Source organism: Zingiber officinale, chromosome 8B (genome assembly GCF_018446385.1).
Source record: "Zingiber officinale cultivar Zhangliang chromosome 8B, Zo_v1.1, whole genome shotgun sequence".
NCBI classification, from domain to species: domain Eukaryota; kingdom Viridiplantae; phylum Streptophyta; class Magnoliopsida; order Zingiberales; family Zingiberaceae; genus Zingiber; species Zingiber officinale.
Window position 1 is genome coordinate 69,950,667 of NC_056001.1, and position 24,806 is coordinate 69,975,472.

A 24,806-nucleotide genomic window follows, 5' to 3' on the forward strand; every position below is an offset into this window, starting at 1 on the left:
AGGTAAGTTGAGGTAAACAACTGGAGGAGCGATAGTGAGGTCGGGTTCCTGAAGGGAACAAGCTAAGGTTGTTGATCCAACTGAAGAAACCGGGAAGGTTTCTAAGTTTTGATCAAGACAATTAAACTGTCTATTTTGTCTCATGCATTAGATGTATTATTACTGTGCTAACATCTATTTTATAGGATTATTATCTAACACTATTTTGTAGGTTCAGCTTAATCGGTCGACTAAACTAGAGGATCAGTCGACTGAACAAGGCCAACTCAGAGTAGATACAAGTTTAGACTAAATGGGAGTCCGATCAAAGATTGATCGATCGACTGAACTATATGATCGGTCGACCGAACCTTGATGGCTCAGAACAGTTCAGATCGATCAGAAGAAAAGAAGGAAACAACGCTGAATGGGTAGATCGATCGACCGAACAAATCATCTCATCAATGCGGAATTAAGTGCACATCTCAGCAAATCTCGACGAACAGGGAAGGATACTGTTCGGTTGACCAAAAAGAAGGATCGATCGATCAAACCCTTAATCATCAGTTAATGCCGAAGATCGAATCAGCATCAGATCTCAGCGAAGATAGAAGGGAGCTGGTTCGGTCGACCGAACCCAGGGATCGGTCGACCGAACTCGACGATTCTTATAAAAGAGAGCTCGAGGTCCAAGGTTGAGTAACGCTGTTTGGTTCGAAATTCATATCTGTGCAAGCTTCTGCTGATCATGCTACTGCTCTACAACTCGCACGCTGCTCCATTCAGAAGTGTCGACCAAGCTTCGTCTTTTATTATTGTCGGTACATTTATTTAAACTTGCATTGTACTTAAACTCTTACAAGATAGTAGGGCGTTACTATCTTGCATATTGTATGCACTGCTTCTTTATGAGATTTTCAAAAAGTAGGATTTTAGTGGATTGTCCATCGGTGCGGTCAAGGATCGTGGGCCTTGGAGTAGGACTCAACCTAGCCTTCGAACCAAGTAACCGAACTGATTATTTTACTTTCTGCTGCATATTCTGATTTTTTTTAAAATACGATAAGAAAAGTTTTTTTAAGAGCGATATTCACCCCCCTCTATCGTACTCTTTCGATCCAACAATTGGTATCAGAGCCTCGTATCGCTAAAAATACTTAACCATTTTTCAAAGAACTTTTAAAACTTTTTCTTTTTACTTATTTCTTTTCTTTTTTAAAATTCTCTCTCTTATTCTTTTTTTTTCAGCACTACTAATCCCAAGACGAGAGTCTTGGAAATTTGTTTGTTATTTTCTTTCATTCAAGAATGTCAAATTCCTACCAAGAAGGATACAGCACGGTCCGACATCCCCTTTGCAAAGGGGAAAACTTCAGCTATTGGAAGAATAGAATGGAGTGCTACCTTAAGTCCGATATCGAGGTTTGGTTCACAATATTGAAAGGCTACACACCTCCAATGAAAGATGGAACGCCACTAGAACCAGAAGATTGGATTCTTCTAATGATCAAAATGGCACAACTAAACTACAAGGCGATCAACACTACTCAGTGCGGGCTGAGTCAGCCCCTACGACAATGCTAAAGAACTATAGAACTGTCTGGTTAAGCTATATGAAGGGACTGATGAGTCCAAGATAAGTAAAAGAGATCTTTTATTAAACAATTTATTTAACATTAAAATGTGCCCCGAAGAGACAGTTTCGCAACTACACGCTCGACTAAAAGACATCCTCAATGACCTCCATCTGATCGGACACAACCTAGAGAATCATGACACTATAAGGTATGCACTAAATGCTTTTCCGCGGAATGCTTTGTGGGCATCAATCGTGAATGCTTACAAAGTTTCTAAGGATCTTTCAATTCTCAAACTAGATGAGTTATTTTACGAATTAGAACTACACAAACAAACTAACTTGAGTCAAGTCAAGAAAGGAGTTGCTTTGTATGCAGGTCTGAGTAAAGAAACCAAATCAAGAACAAAGGTAGAATTAGAAAGTGAATCAGACTCTGACTCAACAAATGAATAAGAACTAGTCAACATGGTTCGGAGATTACTGACAAAAAGGAAACTCAAAAGAAGCACTAAGAAGATACCACTCAACCAGATGCAAAACAAATCATAAATGATTTGTTACGGATGCAACAAGAAGGGGCATTTCAAAAAGGAATGTCCAAATCAGAAGGAAGAAAGGCCTAAGTCGACAAAAAGAAAGAAAGCCCTCCAAGCGACATGGGATGAGTCATCCTATGAGGAATCCGTGTTAGAGTGTATACTAAAAGCCTAGTTTTTTTGTAAACATTTATTTTTGAAATAAAGAATCACATTGGTCAAATGTCTACATTTATATGCTAAGTGTAGATGTTCAATTAATTTATATTGTAGATAACATGGTGTGTGGTGTCACACACAAAAGATCATGTTATCAGTTCCTTATAAATTATAAATAGTAGCTCACGACTAAGATGGATAGGAACTAACCATTGGAATAGTCATAGTGTAATTTGGTATTAGTTTATCTTGACTATAAAATTACACTAGTACACTCTGAGTGTATTGAGCAGGACCATTTGAGGTAGTTTTTTTTATACTGACTATACAAAAGAACAATACCTCTGTTATTATGGAAGTGTGTACTCTTAATCATGATATAATAACAAGCACATATACTTAATATTTAATTCTTTAATTTATCAAAGGGTGCGATTTAGTTCGTTAAATCAATAGGCCTGATAAGTTGGGAAATGATATTATTTATATGGTGTGTTGTTGATTATAGAATGAAATTGTGTCCCAGTAATCTAGGTTGATGATGCCCCCAAGAGGAGCTCATAAGGATTGTCATGTAAATCCTGCAGGTGGACTTAGTCCGACATGACAATGAAGTTGAGTGGCACTACTCTTGGAGCTAGATATTAATTAAGTGAGTTGTCAGTAACTCATTTAATTAGTGAACATTCGATATCTTAAACACAGGGAGATTAACACACTCATGATAAGAAGGAGCCTAAAATGTAATTTGGGATTGGTGCGGTAGTTCAATGATAGCTCTTTAGTGGTATGAGTTATTATTGATGAACTTGAGTTGGGTGTTCGGGGCGAACACAGGAAGCTCAAGTTCATCGGGAGATCATAACCAATTCCTTCTCTCGGTCCCTATTGTAGCCTCTTATATAAAGCCTTATATCCACCCAAAGCCTAGCCTCTTAGCCCATGCTAGGGGCCGGCCCCTATCCTTGCTTGGAGCCCAAGCAAGGGGTCAGCCAAGCCAAGCTTGGTGCTTGAGCTAGGAATGGGCAAGCCTTGCTTGGTGCCCAAGCAAGGGGCCGGCCAAGTGTGAAAGGGAAGAGGGATTTTATTAAAAATAAAATTTTGATAAAATCTTTCCTTTTATGTTTTCATCCACATGGTTTTAAAAGAGAGTTTTAAATTTTAAATCTTTTCTTTTATAGATTTTCTACAAAGGATTAAAAGAGAGATTATATATCTTTCCTTATTTGTAGTTATCTATAATGTAAAAGAAAGATTTTAATTTTTGACAAAACTTTCCTTTTTTGTAACCATGATATAAAAGGAGTTTTATTTTTAAATCTTATCTTTTATAGATATCCATTAAAGGATTTAAAAGAGAGAGATTTTAATTTATAAAACATTCCTTTTATAGCTAACCACAAAAGGGATATTTTAAAAGAGAGATTTTAATTTTTGTTTTAAATCTTTCCATGTTTGGGTTTACAAGAGGTGGCTGGCCAATATAGAGTAAATAAAGGAAGTTTTATTTTTGTTATAAAACTTTCCTTTTTTGGATTAACCAAGAATTATAAAAGAGAGGGGGAGGGTGCCTTCATGAAAAACAAATCTATTCTATTGTTCCTCTCTCTTTTCTTTTGGTGGCCGACCCTCTCCCTTTCTCTCTTCTCCTTTGATTTCCACTTTGTGGTCGGTGGCATCTATTCTTCTAGGAGTCTTGGTGGCCGGTTACTAGGAGGAGAAGAAGAAGAGAAAGGAGGCTCTCTTGTCTAGATCCCTTTGGTAGCCGAAGCTTGGAGAAAGAGAAGAAGGCTTAGGTGGATTTCTTCTTGGTAGATTATCTCCCACACGATGTCCAAGAGAAGGAGAGGAATACAATAGAAGATCAAGAGGTTTTTTATTTACAAAGAAAGGTATAACTAGTTGTCTTGTTCCGCATCATACTAATTTTTCTTTGTATGGATTTTGAAATACCAAACACAAGAGGCTAATGATTCAACATAATTAATTTTATGTTTTGATTTTGTGTTTCTTTTATTTTTCAATTTTGTGATTCGATTGTTCTTAATGGTTAAACCTAGGGTTACTATAAGGAGATTAAATATTGAATTTCGTTGAATGACTTTGTCTAGGAAGTAGTGGATGATCCCATACCCAAGAAGGTCTAGTGCCTCGCCATGTTTAACCTGGAAGCTGATCTCTAAAATAAATATTTAATCAAATTTGTAACATAGGAGGATTTGGATTAATAATGTTAAGCATCATTTGCGATCTAAGTCTGAACCTCTAAGAACAGATAAGTTGAATTTGGAATCAATAATGTTAAGTTCTGTTTTCGATTCTAAATTTAATTTCTAAAGAACACAATAGGTTGTTAGGAAAGGTTCAGGACTTGTACAAAATTTTGTATAGGGGAACCGGTATGATATTCCGAGTAGCAACCAACAATTGGTATCAGAGCTAGGGTTTGCCTCTGTGTGTTTGGTTTTCTGTTTAATTATGCACATGTCATACATATTTTAGGCAGGATAATAGTAGGATATGCAAATAGATTAACTCTGTGGTTGCAGGATCCAAGATCCAACTATTATGACCCTAATGTGATTGTGTGTGATTGGACCCTCGGACATGTCGAGGGCATTTTATGTGTGTGCATGATTGTATGTATTAAATACAGCAAGATCTGTATTAGTTTTAAGATTTTACATTTTTGTTTCGATTTCGATTACATGTACATTCCTTCGTGGAATATAGGATCGATATATGTAAAATTCTATTTTTGTTGCGGATCGTATCCTTGCGAGGCATGGTACTATTTGTGGACCAGAGGCGCAGCGGGAAAAGAAGCAAGAAAGATGCGGCGACTAGACCCGATTACGGTGGCTAAAGATGACAGCAGCTAGGGTTGGCAGCACACGGAGGATAGTGATGGAAAATACCATAATAGTTGTAAAATTATTTTTCCATATTTATTACTTTTATTTGCTGTGATGTGTGTGTGCATGATAAAATTCTCATCTTAAATAACTAAGTGGGAGAGGGATTAGTAAATAAATTCCACGGTCTCCATTACTGGTTTGTAAGTGATTCAACAAACTTGCGTGTTGGCTCTGAGTGCCTCCCTCCACAACGGATGAGCTTGTTTGCGGATTACTAGATCAAACTTCCTTTATGGATGGTTATAGGAAATTATTTAGGAGTGTGTGATCTTCTCCAACTGAAGGGGCACAATCCTATTTAGTGGACTAAGTATCAAGTAATGGTATACACTTAGGCACATTTAATAGTATCCTCCCCAACGGAGTCACTGCTATTATTTGTGAGACCAAAGGAAAACCAACTATTAATTTTATTTGTCATAAAGTTAGGATAACAAGATAATAAAATTAATGGGTAAAACCTCCTCTTACAAATGTTGAATTTGTATACGTCCACACTAACATGACATGCAAAATTCATGATATTTTAAGGTGTTAGTAAATTTAAATAGTATTGTTTGAGGAATCAATATTATTCTAAATTTAGAGTCTTGACCAAAATTTTATTTTGTGATTCTTAGGATGACTTTCAACCCACTGGCTATTATACTGAAAGAGAACAAACTTACTAGTCCCAATTACATAGATTGGAAAAGAAACCTGGACATTGTCCTAACTGCTGAAGGTTATAAGTTTGTACTATTAGAGGTCTGCCCTAATGTGCCTAATAGTGATTCTAGTGAAGAGGAGATTGAGTATCATAAGAAATGGGTAAAGGCAGATGAGATGGCGCGGTGTTACATTTTGGCTTCAATGTGCTGCAACATCAGCATCAGGACTTACCAACTACTTATGATATGATGAACAATCTGAAGGAACTCTTCGGACACCAGAATCAGGCTGCTAGGCAAGAGGAAATGAGAAAATTAATGACAACCACCATGTCAGAGGGGACACCCGTAAGAGATCATATCCTAAAGATGATGACATATTTGAATGAAATACAAATCCTTATAGCTAAAATTGATGGGGAAACCCAGATCGATATTATTCTCCAAATGCTACCCAAAAGTTTTGAGCAATTCTGCCTGAACTATAACATGAACAAAAGGGCTTATACGTTGGTGGAACTTCTGACAGAACTTCGGGCAGCAGAAGGTATATTTCATCATAGTTCTCAGATTCACTTTGATAAAAATGTTTCTACTTCTAAGTCGAAAGGCAAGAAGAAGAAGAAACAGGCTGGCTCAGCAAAGAAGGTGAATAGATCTCTAGGTACTGGAACAAAAGCTGGAGTGAAGAAGCCAAAGGGAAAGTGTTTCATCTGCAAGTAGTTAGGACATTGGAAGGCGGACTATCCTCATAGGAGAGAGAATAATAAAGGTATATGTTATTCTCTAGTAGTTGAAACATGTTTAGTGGTGTTATCTACCAACACCTGGTATGTAAATACAGGAGCCACTGATCATGTCTGTAATACATTGCATGGGTTCTAGGAAACCTGATGACTATATGAGAGAGATAACCATCTACATGGGTAATGCTACGAAAGTGGTGGCTGTTGCAGTGGGAGATGTCTACTTATCATTCGATAGGAATAGAACTTTGATTTTGAGAAATTGTCTTTATGTACCAACTTTTAGAAAGAATTTAATTTTAGTTTCTTAACTGTTTTTCGATGAATATGCTGTTTCTTTTGATGACAAAGTGGTTGTCAAGAAAAATAGAGTTATTATCTGTTCTGGTACATTGGTACATTAGTAGGCAATTTGTATACTCTAAATCCAATTACTCCCACAAAGCAGCAAATGGAAATTAATAACACATCTTCTAATTCTAATAAGAGAAAGGAACCTTCGGAAATGAACCAAACATATCTTTGGCATCTAAGGCTTGGTCATATTAACTTGAGTAGGATTCAAAGGCTTATAGTCGATGGACTCTTGGGTTCATTAGTGTTGGAAAACTTTCCTACTTGTGAATCTTGCTTGAAAGGTAAAATGACCAAGAGACCTTTTAAGGCCAAGGGGTATAGAGTCAAAGATGTATTAGAACTGGTTCATTCTGATTTGTGTGGTCCTATGTCTATCTAGGCAAGAGGTGGTTTCAAATATTTTATCTCTTTCATAGACGATTATTCGAGATATGGGTACATTTATGTGATGCGCCGCAAGTCTGAATGCTTTGATAAGTTCAAAGAGTACAAGGCTGATGTGGAGAAACGTCATGGTAAAAGTATCAAGACACTACGGTCTGATCGTGGTGCCAATACCTCTTTGGAGAGTTTAGGAATTACTTATCAGAGGCCGGGATTCAATCCAAATTGTCTGCACCTGGTACACCCCAACATAATGGTGTGGATGAAAGAAAGAATAGAACTCTTATGGAGATGGTTAGATCGATGATGAGTTATTTAGAATTACTAGATTCGTTTTGGGGATATGCTCTGGAAACAGCAGTGTACATTTTGAATATGGTACCTTCTAAATCAATACCATCTACTCCCATGGAATTGTGGAATGGGCGTAAGCCTAGTCTGAGTCATATTCGAATATCGGGTAGTCCAGCACATGTGATGAAGGGAGATACTGACAAGTTAGAATCACGTACAGAAGTTTGTCTGTTTGTAGGATATCCTAAGGGAACGAAAGGTGGTTTGTTTTATAATCCTAAAAATCAGAAGATCATTGTTAACACCAATGCTTAATTTTTAGAGGAAGATTATGTAATGAACCATAAGCCCATGAGTGAAATTATTCTCGAAGAAATTAGAGAGGACACGTCTAGTCTAGTACCAACAGTACAAGATGAAATATCACAAGAAACTGCAACACGTTTCATAAATGATGCACAGTTACAGATAGTGCTCATCGTAGTGGGAGGGTAGTGAGGTAACCTGAGAGATTCATATTTTTGGGAGAGTCGTCGGACTTGATCCCTGGTGAACACGAGCCTGATCTCCGGACATATGACAAAGCACTCCAAGATAAAGATGCAGTATCTTGGCAAAGAGCGGTAAATTCTGAAATAGAATCTATGTATTCTAATAAGGTCTGGAAGCTTGTAGAACCACCAAATGGTGTAAAAGTTGTTGGATGTAAGTGGATCTACAAAAGGAAAAAATGGATAGATGGGATGGTGGAAACCTTCAAAGCAAGGCTTGTTGCGAAGGGGTATACTCAGAAAGGGGGAATCAATTATGAGGAAACTTTTTCGTCGGTAGCCATGCTTTATTGTCGCTCATATGGATTATGAGGTTTGGCAAATGGATGTCAAGACAGCTTTCCTTAACGGAAGTCTTGAAGAAAACATCCAAATGAAGTAACCAAAGGGGTTCATAGCAAAGGGCAAAGAGCATATAGTTTGTAAGCTAAATTGGTCTATTTATGGACTGAAGCAAGCTTCAAGGTCTTGAAACATCCGGTTTAATGAAGTAATCCAGTTGTATGGATTTATTCAGTGTCCGGATGAATCTTGTGTATATAAGAAGTGTGATGGAAACGTGGTGGTATTTCTTGTACTATACGTAGATGACATTTTGTTAGTTGGAAACAATATCAAAGTGTTGTCGAAAGTAAGGGTATGGTTGTCCAAGCAATTTGATATGAATGACTTGGGAGAATGCACACATATTCTTGGAATCAAAGTAATAAGGGATCGCAAGAAAAGAATGTTGTGCTTATCCCAAGCTTCATATATCGATACAATCCGAGCTCGTTTTAGCATGTAAGACTCCAAGAAAGGTTTTATACCTTCTAGTCATGGAGTATCTTTATCTAAAGAGATGTCTCCGAAGACATCAAAAGAGATAGAAGAAATGAAGGTAGTTTCTTATGCTTTAGTAGTAGGAAGCCTAATGTATGCTATGTTATGCACGAGACCGGATATCTATTTTGCCATTGGCATGGTTAGCAAATATCAAAGTAACTCTGGACAAGGACATTGGACTGCCATAAAGCATATATTGAAGTACCTTAGAAGGACTAAAGATTATATGCTGGTTTACTAAGCAGATGATTTGCTCCTTGTGGGTTACACGAATTCTGACTTCCAATCAAATAGGGACAATAGTAAGTCTACATCAGGCTATGTGTTTACTTTAGGAGGTGGAGCCATTGCATGGAAGAGTGCTAAGCAGAAATGCATTTCAAACTCAACCTTGGAAGCTGAGTATGTGGCAGCCTCTGAGGCAGCCAAAGAAGCTGTATAGCTTAGGAACTTCCTAATGGACTTAGATGTGATTCTTGGTTTTGCCAAAATCATCACAATTTATTGTGATAATAGCGGTGCAGTAGCAAACTAAAAGGAACCACGAGCCCATAAGGCGAGTAAACACATAGAGTGCAAGTACCACCTGATACGAGACATCGTAAAGAGCGGAGAAGTTATTGTCGCCAAGATTGCATTAGTATATAACCTGGCAGATCCTTTCACTAATGCCCTTCCGGTGAAAGCTTTTGATCGGCATGTTGAAGGAATGGGAATCAGATGTATGACAGCGTTTATGACAGTATAGTCTGTTAATATAAGTGGGAGATTGTTAGAGTGTATACTAAAAGACTAACTTTTCGTAAATATTTATTTTTGAAATAAAGAATCACATTGGTCAAATGTCTACATTTATATGCTAAGTGTAGATGTTTAATTAATTTATATTATAGATAACATGGTGTGTGGTGTCACACACAGGAGATCATGTTATCAGTTCCTTATAAATTATAAATTGTAGCTCATGACTATGATGGATAGGAACAAACCATTGAAATAGTCGTAGTGTAATTTGGTATTAGTTTATCTTGACTATAAAATTACACTAGTACATTCTGAGTGTATTGAGCAGGATCATTTGAGTTAGTTTTTTTTATACTGACTATATAAAAGAACAATACCTCTGTTATTATGGAAGTGTGAATTCTTAATCATGATATAATAACAAGCACATATACTTAATATTTATTTCTTTAATTTATCAAAGGGTGCGATTTAGTTCGTTAAATCAATATGCCCGAAAAGTTGGGAAATGATATTATTTATATGGTGTGTTGTTGATTATAGAATGAAACTGTGTCCTAGTAATCTAGCTTGATGATGTCCCCAAGAGGAGCTCATAAGGATTGTCATATAAACCCTGCAGGTGGACTTAGTCCGACATGACAATGAAGTTGAGTGGTATTACTCTTAGAGCTAGATATTAATTAAGTGAGTTGTCAGTAACTCATTTAATTAGTGGACATTCGATATCTTAAACACAGGGAGATTAACACACTCTTGATAAGAAGGAGCCCAAAATGTAATTTGGGATTGATGCAGTAGTTCAATGATAACTCTTTATTGGTATGAGTTATTATTGATGAACTTGAGTTGGGTGTTCGAGGCTAACACGGGAAGCTCAAGTTCATCGGGAGACCATAACCAATTCCTCCTCTCGGTCCCTATTGTAGCCTCTTATATGAAGCTTTATATCCACCCAAAGCTTAGCCTCTTAGCCCATGCTAGGGGCTGACCCCTATCCTTGCTTGGAGCCGAAGCAAGAGGCCGACCAAGCCAAGCTTGGTGTTTGAGCTAGGGCTGGCCAAGTCTTGCTTGGTGCCCAAGCAAGGGGCCGACCAAGTGTGAAAGGGAAGAGAGATTTTATTAAAAATAAAATTTTGATAAAATCTCTCATTTTATGTTTTCATCCACATGGTTTTAAAAAAGAGTTTTAAATTTTAAATCTTTCCTTTTATAGATTTTCTACAAAGGATTAAAAGAGAGATTAGATATTTTTCCTTATTTGTAGTTATCTATAATGTGAAAGAAAGATTTTAATTTTTGACAAAACTTTCCTTTTTTGTAACCATGATATAAAAGGAGTTTTATTTTTAAACCTTATCTTTTATAGATATTCATAAAAGGATTTAAAAGATAGAGATTTTAATTTATAAAACATTCCTTTTATAGTTAACCACAAAAGGGATATTTTAAAAGAGAGATTTTAATTTTTGTTTAAAATATTTCCTTGTTTGGTTTTTACAGGAGGTGGCCGACCAATATAGAGTAATTAAAGGAAGTTTTATATTTGTTAATAAACTTTCCTTTTTTAGATTCACCAAGGATTATAAAAGAGAGGGGGAGGGTGTCTTCATGAAAAATAACTCTATTCTATTGTTCCTCTCTCTTTTCTTTTTGGTGGCCGGCCCTCTCCCTTTCTCTCTTCTCCTTTGATTTCCACTTTGTGGCCGGCGGCATCTATTCTTCTAGGAGTCTTGGTGGCCGGTTACTAGGAGGAGAAGAAGAAGAGAAAGGAGGCTCTCTTGTCTAGATCCCTTTGGTGGCCGAAGCTTGGAGAAAGAGAAGAAGTCTTAGGTGGATTTCTTCTTGGTAGATCGTCGCCCACATGATGTAACGACCCGACCCTTTGGCCTCTTGGGCGGCCCTTGTGGTGACCCAACTGGCGGGCCTTATGTCGTCGGCCCATTTGGCGACCTCTTATGTCGTCGACCGACGACCCTCGGCCGTGTCGTTACTCACTAGGTCTTCCCACCCCTGGCCAGTGGATTTTTGCCTCCCCCAGGATTCGAACTCTAAACCTCCAGGCTTAAGTATTAGAGTTTATGAATCACGGTGAGGGTCTCCATTGGTTACCAGGATTCATAAACTCTAATACTTAAGCCTGGAGGTTTAGAGTTCGAATCCTGGGGGAGGCAAAAATCCACTGGCCAGGGGTGGGAAGACCTAGTGAGTAAACTCACTTGGTTACCAGGATTCATAAACTCTAATACTTAAGCCTGGAGGTTTAGAGTTCGAATCCTGGGGGAGGCAAAAATCCACTGGCCAGGGGTGGGAAGACCTAGTGAGTAACGGCACGGCCGAGGGTCGTCGGTCGACGACATGAGAGGTCGCCAAATGGGCCGACGACATAAGGGCCAACGGTCGACGACCCGAGGGTCGCCAAATGGGCCGCCAAATGGGCCAAGAGGGCCAGGTCGTTACACATGACGTCCAAGAGAAGGAGAGGAATACAATAGAAGATCAAGAGATTTTTTATTTACAATGAAAGGTATAACAAGTTGTCTTGTTCCGCATCATACTAGTTTTTCATTGTATGGATTTTGAAATACCAAACACAAGAGGTTAACGATTCTAGGTAATCGATTTTATGTTTTGATTTTGTGTTTTTTTTTTGTTTTTCGATTTTGTGATTCGATTGTTCTTAATGGTTAAACCTAGCGTTACTATAAGGAGATTAAATATTAAATTTCGTTGAAAGGCTTTGTCTAGGAAGTGGTGGATGATCCCATACCTAAGAAGGCCTAGTGCCTCGCCATGTTTAACCTGGAAGCCGATATCTGAAATAAATATTTAATCAAATTTGTAACATAGGTGAATTTGGATTAATAATGTTAAGCATCATTTGCGAGCCATGTCTAAACCTCTAAGAACAGATAAGTTGAATTTGGAATCAATAATGTTAAGTTCTGTTTGCGATTCCAAATTTAATTTCTAAAGAACAAAATAGGTTGTTAGGAAAGGTTCAGGACTTGTACAAAATTTTTGTATAGGGGAACCGGTACGATATTCCGAGTAGAAACCAACAATTCCAAGTAGCATTCCAGCCATATTGCCTTTATGGCAAGAAACGAAAAATCCAATTCCGAGGAAGAGTACGAGTCTGAAAACTACACCGAATCCGAGGTCGACATCGAGTCTGAGAGAAGCCATGGATCCACATCCATTTCCGAAAGTCCAAATATGGTTACGATTTACTCAAAGTCAAATTTACTTAAAGTTGTTAAATGTTTATTTAAAAAATTATCAAAATATGAAAAAAAAAATAACTTGCTACTCAAGGAAATAGACCACCTTAAGAAGCAAGTTAACTTGAGTGACTTGACTTACCAAGTTCAAGTCAGAACTTCAACTCAAGTTGCAAAACTTGAGAAAGAAAATTTTGACTTGAAAGGTCAAGTCGAGCGACTCAAGAAAATGTTGGAAAAGTTTGAACTGGGGTCCAAGTGTCTAAATCTGGTACTTGGATCGCAACGAGCCGTGTACAACAAATTGGAATTTGGTTATAAACCAAATCAAACAAATAAACCATATCTGTCCTTAATTAGTCAAAATATTAAAAGTCAAGTCCAAGCATGAGTTCCAATAAAATGTTTAATCAAACCAATCAAACCAAATTTATACTTGATTCCTAGGAGTCAAATCCATTACTTTGATAGACCATATCTAAGCTATGCCTCATGGGAGCAAGTAGAAAAATAGTTCAACCAACTTGATCAATCTACCTTCCATGATTAGGAGTAGGTTTAGTTTACTTAACTTCGAATGGTTAGTTTAAAAGGTTTACCCAACCCTATAACATAGCACCGGAATGGATTAGAATCATAGTATGTCAAGGAAGCTTTGTCAAAGGCATGTCTAGGCTGAATCTTGTGTATTCTACCTGGTACACTAGACTTAGTGAATCTGACCGAAGTTACCCCAGTCAAACATGGGATAAAATCACTAAATGGAAGCCTTTACTGCTTATTAATTATAGGATTACTCGAAATACACTTGGGTTAAGTTTTTATCTAGTGAAATTGAAACTTTTGAAATATTTATAAATTTCTACAAACAACAAGAAAATGATAAAGAAATCAAAATTAAGTAAATTAGAAGTGATAATGGAGGAGAATTCAAGAATCATATTTTACTAATTTTTGCTTAGAAAATGGTTATTAACATGAATTTTTGTGCCCCAAAACTTCACAACAAAATGAACTAGTAGAACGTAAGAATAGAACTTTATAGGAAGCTGCAAGAATAATATTAAATAAATATAATTTACCTAAATACTTTTGGGCTGAAACTGTTAATACAACTTGTTATGTCCAAAATAGAATTATAATTAACAAAAATCTAAATAAAACCTCTTATGAAGTTTATTTTAATAAAATTCCTAACATAAAATATTTTAAAGTATTTGGATGTAATGTGCATATTTTAAACCTTAAAGATTACTTAGGAAACTTTACTTCAAAAACTCAACAAGAAATTTTTCTTGGTTATTCATCTACGAGTAGAGCCTATAGGGTTTACAATAAGTCCACCTTGAAAATTGAAGAAACCACCAATGTAACTTTTGATGAAAATAATATCATAACTAATAATCAACAAGGTTCCATTAATCAAGAAGAAGAACAACAATTAACACAAATCAAATAGCCTAAATTTCTACCTCACGGACATTAAAATGAAACTCTAATAATCCGATTGAACAAATCATAGGTAATCCTGAATTAAGGGTTAAACCAGATCCTCCTTTAGGAACTTAAGTCAAATAGCACTAATATCCGAAGTTGAACCTAAAACCATAAATGATGCATTTGTCATAGCCCGATTGGGTAATTGCGATGCAAGAAGAGTTAGATCAATTTGAAAGAAATCAAGTTTGGGATCTAGTCCCTCCACCAAAAGGAAAGATAGTCATTGACACCAAATGGGTATTTCAAAATAAATTAGATGATCAAGGAGAAATCATAAGGAATAAAGCCTGACTAGTTGCCAAAGGGTTTAGTTAAGTCAATGGACTAGATTACGACGAGATTTATGCCCCGATAGCTAGACTTGAATCAATTAGAATGTTGCTAGCCTACACAACATATAAAGGATTCAAATTATACCAAATGGATGTTAAATCTACTTTCTTAAATGGGAAAATTAAAGAAGAAGTTTACATAAGTCAATCGCCTGGTTTTGAAGATCTCGAAAACCCAAACTATGTTTTTAAACTAAAAAAAGACATTATATGATTTGAAACAAGCACCTAGGGCTTGGTATGAAAGACTATCCAGCTTTTTAAATTCGGAAGGGTTTAAAGAAGGTCAAATTGACCCTACACTTTTCATTAAAACCCTTAATTCTGACATTTTCATAGCCCATGTCTATGTAGATGATATAGTATTAGGTTCAACAAACTCAAAATTCTTAAAAGAATTTATAACCTTAATGGAAAATGAATTTGAAATGAGTTTAGTTGGAGAATTAAACTATTTTTTGGGCCTTCAAATTAGACAAACTAGAGATGGTAACTATATTCATCAAACTAAATACACAAAAGACCTCCTTAGAAAATTTGGTATACAAAATTCAAAAGAATTTAAGACACCTATGGCAAGTAACATTAATCTAGATAGTAACCAAAATGGTAAACCAATTAACTTAAAATATTATAGAAGTATGATAGGTAGCTTACTCTACTTAACTGCAAGCAGATCTGACATTTTATTTGCAATAAGTATGTGTGCTCACTATCAAACTTGTGCTAAAGAGTGTCATTTATCCTTAGTTAAAAGAATTATTAAATATCTATAAGGAACCATTAATGTAGGAATGTGGTATCCTAGAACATCACATTTTGAATTAGTTGGATATTTTGATTCGGATTATACCGGTGTAAGTTAGATAGAAAAAGCACTAGTGGAGGATGTCAATTACTAGGGTTTTCTTTAGTTAGTTGGTTCAGTAGAAAGTAACATTGTATTGCCTTATCCACTACTGAAGCTGAATGCATAGCATTGGGCTAATGCGTAGCTCAATTGCTATGGATGTCCCATACCTTAAAAGACTTTAATCTAGATTATAAGAATGTAAAAACTTACATTGATAATATAAGTTCTATAAATCTAACTAAAAATCCAGTACATCATTCTAGAACTAAACATATAGAAGTTAAACATCATTTCATTAGAGATCATGTCTCCAAAGGAAATATTGAACTTAACTATATTGAATCAAAATCTAACCTTGCTGACATATTTACTAAACCATTACCTGAAGCTGAATTTAGTAATTTAAGAAGAAAATTAGGAATGTGTTTTATAGAATAGGTTTCTTAACTTGTTTTAATATTACTTAGTAGTTTTTCAAATTATTTTTGTAAAAATCCCCTTTTCAAATTTTTGTTTTCAAAACCTATTTCAAATATTTTATCTTTCTTGAATAGTCTAGGTCTTTCCTGTAGAATTGCATGATCCTATAGTTTTAGGAGCCAACATCTCATAAGCACAGTAGGATCCCTTGCTTGTACAATCTGGAATGGGTGGGATGCTTAGGACTTAGTTTAAGATTTCAGATGCTTAAGTCAGTACATCACTATAAATCCGGGCTTTAAACCATATACATTGATTAGTTTGAGTTCACTAGCTAGTAACTACCTAGTTAGTTCCAAATGCTCAAATTGACCAACCTGAGTCGATAGCTACTATCTTGTGGTACTTAGCATTGTACAAAGGTTGAACATTTCATCATAAGGACATTTTTTTTTAATTTTTAAACCATGCTACATTTCATCATAAGGACATTTTTTTTTAATTTTTAAACCATGCTTGGACTTTTAGGATGTTATCAATTTTAGGGAGAGCTTATATCTAAACTTTCCATCTTACAAATTTTTAACCTTTTATAAGATATTTTTACAAATTATTCAATATTTTTCAAACACCTTCTAATTATTCAAATTTTGTCTTTTCTTAAATTTTCTAAAATTCTATTTTTTGAAAATGTTTCTAAATTTAAACTTAAGTTATTTACGACTTTACTCTCAGGTTTAAAAATTATTCTCTTTAAAAACTTTTCTATAACTTAAGTATATTTAAAAAAAAAGAAACTTTCAAACTTTTACTTTTCCTCTTATTTTTCAAAATTTTAGCTTCTCTTTTCCAAATCATTAACTTAAAATTTTCAAATCTTACAGAGTGCTCCGAATTCTTATTTTTACTAATCTATAACTTTACTAATTTTTAAAGAGCCTTTCCCTTTTACATTTTTATAAAACTTCTACTTTAATTTTTTAAGCTGTTTATTAGCTTCCCTTATTTTTGATGTGTGTCAAAGGGGGAGAGATAGTGAATTCAGGGGGAGTTGTTCAACTCTGGGGGAGAGTGTAAATTAAAAATGCTTGTTTATTTTTGTACTTTTTAGATTAACTTTGAACTTTGATTGTCAAACATCAAAAAGGGAGAGATTGTTGGTGCAAGTTGCACCAAAATCAAATCTGAGTTTTGCTGTTGTCAAAGGTTCAAGTTAAGTCTTGTTGTGATCTAACAAGTTAACTAAGTGTACAGGCTGTTTACTCAACCATGAAAGACTTACTTGGAGGCTAAGCAGGAAAAACCTTAGGATTTCGTGGAACCCAGGTGAAAAGACCAAGTGGGTCGAGAGGACCTTGTTGGGGCAATTTTCCTAGGTCAAGTTTGACCAGTTTGACTAAGCTTGAGTTGAGTCAAGCTTGAGTCAGGATTTGAGTTTTGATGTTTGACAATATATAGAGATTGCTAGGGCAATCGTCTATTTGATAATATATGGAGATTGCTAGAGCAATGGTCTAATTGTGGAGATGGTCAAGGGATTGACCAGGTTGTTGATAAGACAAGTCAAGTGGGTCAGTATTGACTGGAGACTTGACCGGAAAGTCCTAACTGAAAGTTAGGCGTATGGAAGTCCTAACTAGAGTTTAGGCAGTGGTGGAAGTCCTAACTGGAGTTTAGGCAGTGGTGGAAGTCCTAACTGGAGGTTAGGCATATGGAAGTCCTAACTAGAGTTTAGGCAGTGGTGGAAGTCCTAATTGGAGGTTAGGTAAATTGGAAAGTCCAAGTGTGAACTTGGCAAAGGAGAAAGTCCTGGTGAGGAGCCAGGCAATTGGAAAGTCCAAGTGTGAGCTTGGCACATGTTGTAAGTCCAAGTATGTGGTCTTGGTCGTTACAATAAAAAGGCATCTTTTTACTGTAACGACCCGGCCCTCTTGGCCCATTTGGCGGCCCATTTGGCGACCTCTCATGTCGTCGACCGTCGGCCCTTATGTCGTCGGCCCATTTGGCGACCTCTAATGTCGTCGACCGTCGACCCTTGGCCGTTCCGTTACTCTCTAGGACTTTCCACCCCTGGCAGTGGATTTTTGTCTCTCCCAGGATTCGAACTCTAAACCTCCAGGCTTAAGTATTAGAGTTTATGAATCCTGGTAACCAAGTGAGATCCTAGTGTGACTTGGCGAGGAGAACCTGACAACTAGGATGAGGTCGATGGAAGCTCTAGAAGGCAAGGCGTGAAGGATAACGAGATATCCAAGGGAAGCAAGGTTGATGGAGGAGGCTAGAAGGCTAGTTCGAGGTTGGTCGGGAGTAGCCAAATGCTAGGCGTGCAAACCCAATAGGTCACGGTTGACCGAGAGTTGGGTTTGGGAAGCTAGACTTGAGTTTATGTCAAGTACAGTGTGTTCAATCGATCGGGCGATCGATTGAACATGCTCTAATTGATCAACTGATCGATTGGAGTGTGCTGCGATTGTTGGAATGGCCCAATCGATCGGTCGATTGATTGGGGTCAGGAAATCGCGAGCACAGAAGCTCTCCCAATCGATCAGGCGATCGATTGGGAGCTGCCAATCGATCTGTCGATTGATTGGGCAGCAGAAGCTCTCGCACGAACGTGAGAGCACAGAAAGGCTCTGAATCGATCGGCCGATCGATTCAGGCAGTCCCAATCGATCGGTCGATCGATTGGGAAGTGACCGTTGCGCAGGTTGCCGGCGATGGACGGTTGGGATTGCTGGGTGCTGACGTGGTAATCGATTGGATCGATTGGGAGCACTGTTTAAAGCCTTGGCGGAGCGTTTTCTCTGTAGTTCTTTACGGGCTTCATCTACGATTTGTGTGCGATCTTCACAGCACTTTCTCTGACTTTCACTACCAGTCTTGAAGGCACTTGGAGGGGCTTCAAGAGGCAACAACAAGCTACAAGTAAGCAAGAAGAAGTAGTGTTTTCATTTGTATCTTGTACTCTCTTCTTGTATTTTTGTGTGTGTTGTTATGTGAGTTTGTACGAGGCTTCTCCGCCTTCGGTTGCGACCAAGAAGGAGTATTTCATAGTGGAGATAGCGTGTCGTGTGTGGATCCTTAGATTAGTCATCTCTTCTTGAGGTAGATACCAAGTAAATCCTAGTTGTTAGCGTTGTGTGTGTCTTGTGTTTATTTCCGCTGCACATCATCAAGACGAAGCAACCGACAAGCGTGACGAAATGCTATTCACCCTCCCTCTAGCGGACATCACGGTCCCAACAATTGGTATCAGAGCGAGGTCGCTCTTCTATGGACTAACCGCCAAGAGAGCAAGAAGCTAGAGGAAGAAGAAGATGGACTTGGGAGGTCCACTTGGATGGGACATCCGAATTCCTCCGCCATACGAGAAGGAAGACTTCTCCTTTTGGAGGAATCGGCTTGAGACATGGTTCCAAATGGATTGGAACCAATGGGTTGTCTTGAGTGACCCATTTGAAGCTCCTACGGACAAGAAAGGTAAACGCCTCCGACCTCGACATTGGATCGAGGAACAAAAGGAGCAAGCAGAGGCGGATAAGGAGGTAACAAATATTTTGCTAAATTTATTACCTTCTAATATCATTGTGAGTGTAGGTGAATACACAAGTGCAAGTAATCTTTGGAAAAAGATCATTGCTTATCATGAGACCCCTACACAACTCCAAGGAGTGGAGGAGTCCAAGGAGAAGGGTTCATTGGTCTAAGAAGAGAAGGACCAATCGGATGTTGACAAAAGGTCAACATTCGAGGAGGAAAAGGAAGAGGAGGAAGAGAAAGAGAAGGAAGAGGTGGAAGAGGAGAGATCTTCCACATCCTCAAGAGATGAAGAAGTGGAAGAGTCCACATCCTCAAGTAAAGAGGAAGAAATAGAAGATGATGCCATCTCTACATTGCAAGAAAAATCAAATGGAGAATCAAGCATCATCCCTACAAGCAAAGGTATAGAAAATTTAATAGTAAATAATAAAAATCATATCGTTTTCTTTGAGTGTAGGGAGCATGGGCACTACAAGAACAAGTATCCCAAGTTGGCCAAAAACAAGAGCCGAGTAGTACCCAAGGGCAAGGAGAAGCCCAAGGAGACAATCCCCACAACAAAAAGGAGCAAGGAACATATTGTGTGTTTCTTGTGTAATCAAAATGGACATTATCGAAGTCAATGTCCAAAGGGGAAGAAGTCAATCAAGATCAAAGGAGGGAGCACAAGTCAAGGAGGAGCTTTTAACAGCAAACCCAAGGTAACCTTTAATAGTGCAATTCCCCCTAGTCATGATAAAATGCATGTTAGAATTAATCCTTATCATTTTAATGCAAATTATCATGAAAGTAGGAAGCATGATAGTGTTAATGGAAAGTACATTCCTCCTCATGCTAGAACTACCACACCTAAGTTTAGGAAGGTAGATAGTAACTTAGGCAATAACTCTAAGGACTTTAGATATATGCCTAAAAATAGAAATGCTCATAGGGGTCAAGAAAAATCCAAATCTATGGATTTAATGACGGAGAACCAAGTCTTGAGGTTAAGACTTGATAACTTAGAAAGGACCCTAGCAAGAATGAAAAATATTCTTAAGGATAAAAATGAGCAAATTCTAGGGAGAGCTAGGCAAGAGCCATCCAATGGCTATAGAGGTTTGGGATACAAACCTAAAGCCAAGAAGGATGTGACTTCCTTTCATAGGATTCCATATAGTTATGGGACCAACCCTAGGATTAAAGGTCAAGTCAAGGATACTAGGGAAGGAATCCCTAAAGGTCATTTTGGCAAGACCAATGTGACTAAGACTTCTAAGAAGTCTAACAAAGTCACAAAGAAGGTCACAAGGGAGACCATCCCTAGAGTTGACCTAGTAAAGGTCATTAAGGCTCCAAAAAGGCCAAACAAAGTCACAAATAAGATTACAAGGGGAGTTAGCCCTAGGAGTGACCTAGTAGAAGTGACCAAGGCTTCTAAGAAGCCTAGAAAGGTCCTTAGGAAGGTATCTAGGGAAGTTATCCCTAGTGAGTGCCTAGAGCATCCAAGGAGCACCAATAGGTTTTGGGTTCCTAGGAGCATATTCTCTACACCCTAGATGGGTTTAGAGAGTGTCAACTCCAATTGGAAGGGTAGTTAACCCAACCTTGTTAAAGTTGACACTTGAGAGCATTTTCAAGATTATTGTTAACCTTTGAAAATGAAAAAGATTGTAGGGTTACTCTTTAAAAGAGTAATATATGTGCCAAAATTTGAAGAGTTGAATTTAATCTAACTTGGCACACTTAAGAAAAGTATAAGAAAAATCAAGTTAGAATTTTGATACTTTCTTAAGGAATTAAGAGAAAACCCATGCTTTAATCAAATGTCATTAAAGCCTTGAAGAGCAAAAATGTGTCAAAATTTTAGAAGTTAAATCTAATTTAAATTGACACATTTAGAAAAGGATAAGAAATGCCAAGTTGGGGTTTTGACATTTTCTTAGAAGGCTAAAGGCGAATCTAAGCCTTAATTTGATTTCATTTACTCTTTGAAAGAGTAAAATGTGCCATACTTTGAGGAATTTGTTTAATTTAAAATGACACAAATTTAGAAAGAGAAAAAGAAATGTCAAAATTGGGTTTGGCACACTTTTGATGAAATTGGGCAATCAAGGATTTAATTTTAAGGTTTAGCTAAGAATTAAGGATACTTAGATAGATTATCTTGGTATATTTTATCTATGCTAAAATGCCATGATTGTTTTCCCATCATATGTCATGACATCATATTTATTTTTACATTCATGATTATTATGAAAAATATAAAAATATCATGTCATGTCATACATACATCATGTAGCTATAGCATGCTTTTCTTTTGAAAATTACTTATTTTGATGTATGCCATTGATCATCATGCATTATGTTAATTTCCTTGTAACTAAGGACAAAAGACATTTATTAAGAATGGTAAATATCCCAACAAGTGGGATTATACCAAATGACATCCTAGGTGGATGATCATAAGGTGACTTGTATGTGTTTTAATACACATTAGATACAAGTGAGATGTTAGGATGGTGAACAAAACTCAAGATGATGATTTAGTGCATTTTCTTGAGTTTTAGGTTCATCAAAACACATAGTTATCTGTCTTCCAATCATTGGGAAAGCTAATGTACAAGTCATGTGCATTGATCCCAAAGAAAATGGTTGGATATTGGTTTTGAAAATCTTTTAAAATGCTTTTGGAAAACCTTGGTGAAGACTATCTTTTGATAGTGATCATCATTGAATAGTTAGACACAAATCTGAAGAAAACACTAAAGTTTTTACAAGTTTTCAAATTTGTGTCAATCTTTGAAAATAAGAAGTATTTTCATAGAAAACTATTTTTCCTTGATAAAGTATACCCTAAATAATGTCTATATGAATTTTCATGATTTTTAGAATTTTATAGAATTTTTGGAGAGTTTCTGAATTTCACTGAAATTGAATTTCAGGAAATCAGAAACCTAATCGATCAGCCGATCGATTGGGATGAGTTCGATCGATCAGCCGATCGATTGGTAGCCATTTCCCACGAACAGAAGGGTATTGAATCTATCAGCCGATCGATTGACCCAGGCTGGATCTATCAGTGGATCGATTCAGAGGGTATTTCTGCGAGCAGTAGCTTGCAGAATCGATCAATGGATCGATTGAAGTGATTTCAATCGATTGAGTCCCAACTTCAATCGATTGAGAAGTCTGATTTTGGACTGAAAAGCCTTATTGCAGCACTTGAAGTCACTTCGAGTCCCAATAACCATTCCAAACCCCTTGGAATACATTTGTAGACATTTAGGGGGAGTTTTCATGATGAAAACAAGTATGGATTGGTTAAAAGAAACCAAAGTGTAGTTTAGAATAATGTTTAGTTTCAATTCTGAATTTTGGAACCTTAAAACTTCAAGTTTTGGTTTTCAAGGGTCATTAACCATTCCTAAACCTTTGGCATACACTTGTATCCATTTAGGGGGAGTTTTCATGTTGAAAGCAAGTATGGATTGGTTAAGGTAGACTTAGGTGAAGTTTAGGTTGAGGTTTAGCTTCTTTATTGAATTTTGAACCTCAAAACTTCGAGTTTTGGTTTTCCTAATTATTTAGCAACCCCAAGTCATTGTTGGTATAATGATAGAAATTTGACCATGTTTTTAGCGGGAGTTACTCTTTGAAAACATAAAAATCTTTTCAAAGACCTTGGAAGGTAGGTTAAACCTTCGTGATGAATTAATACTCAGGGTTGAGTATTGGGGAGCAATGGAAGATTGGTTATCTTCATTGTTAGGATGATAAATGCTCTCGGATGAGGATTGTGGAGTAGATTACTGCTCAAGGGGGAGCATTGAGTTAATGAAGGGGATCGGACCTTCATTGGTAAATTGAAACATGCTCTTGGATGAGCATTGAGAAGAAGATTACTGCTCAAGGGGAGCATTGAATACAATGAATGGAAGTGTCATTGGGAAGTTGATGCATGCTCTAGGATGAGCATTGTGAAGTGAAGTAGAGCTCAAGGGTGAGCTTTGGCGGCAATGAAGACTATGAGATCTTCATTGTGGGGTTGTTAACAACATGTGAGGTTGTAAACAATGAAGAGTTAACTCTTATGGAGAAGAGTTTATTTTTTTATTTGATGTGTGACAAAGGGGGAGAATGGAAGGTTAAGTTAGGCCTTCATCCCAAGCAGAGCGAGTTTACCCTCTAAGAAAGAGTGAGAATGAAGGAAACCTTCATTCATGCTTTGTCATGAGAGGATTAAGGTTATGGGATTTAGCCTTGGTATAGAGAAGAGATTAAGGCTATGAGATTTAGCCTTGGTATAGAGAAGAGATTCAAGCTATGGGATTTAACCTTGGTATAAAGAAGAGATTAAGGCTATGGGATTTAACCATGGTATAAAGAAGAGGCTAAGGCTATGGGATTTAGCCTTGGTATAGAGAAGAGATTAAGGCTATGAGATTTAGCATTGGTATAGAGAAGAGATTAAGGTTATGGGATTTAGCCTTGGTATAAAGAAGAGATTAAGGCTATGAGATTTATCCTAACTTAGAGGAATTGTCAAACATCAAAAAGGAGGAAATTGTTGGGGCAATTTCCCTAGGTCAAGTTTGACCAGTTTGACTAAGCTTGAGTTGAGTCAAGCTTGAGTCGGGATTTGAGTTTTGATGTTTGACAATATATGGAGATTGCTAGGGCAATCGTCTATTTGAAAATATATCGAGATTGCTAGAGCAATCGTCTGATTGTGGAGATGGTCAAGGGATTGACCAGGTTATTGTGAAGACAAGTCAAGTGGGTCAGTGTTGACCGGAGACTTGACCGGGAAACTCCTAACTGAAAGTTAGGCGTATGGAAGTCCTAACTAGAGTTTAGGCAGTGGTGGAAGTCCTAACTGGAGTTTAGGCAGTGGTGGAAGTCCTAACTGGAGGTTAGGCGTATGGAAGTCCTAACTAGAGTTTAGGCAGTGGTGGAAGTCCTAACTAGAGGTTAGGAAAATTAGAAAGTCCAAGTGTGAACTTGGCAAAGGAGAAAGTCCTGGTGAGGAGCCAGGCAATTGGAAAGTCCAAGTGTGAGTTTGGCACAGGTTGTAAGTCCAAGCATGTGGTCTTGGCAAGGTAAGTGTAAAATATCGAAAAATGGCGAATAATGATGAGGGAATTTTTCGGAATTTTTAGATATTTTTCTGAAATTTTTCGGAGACCGTATGGAAGAGTTTACGGGGATAAAAAACGGGTCCCGGGAAAAGCCT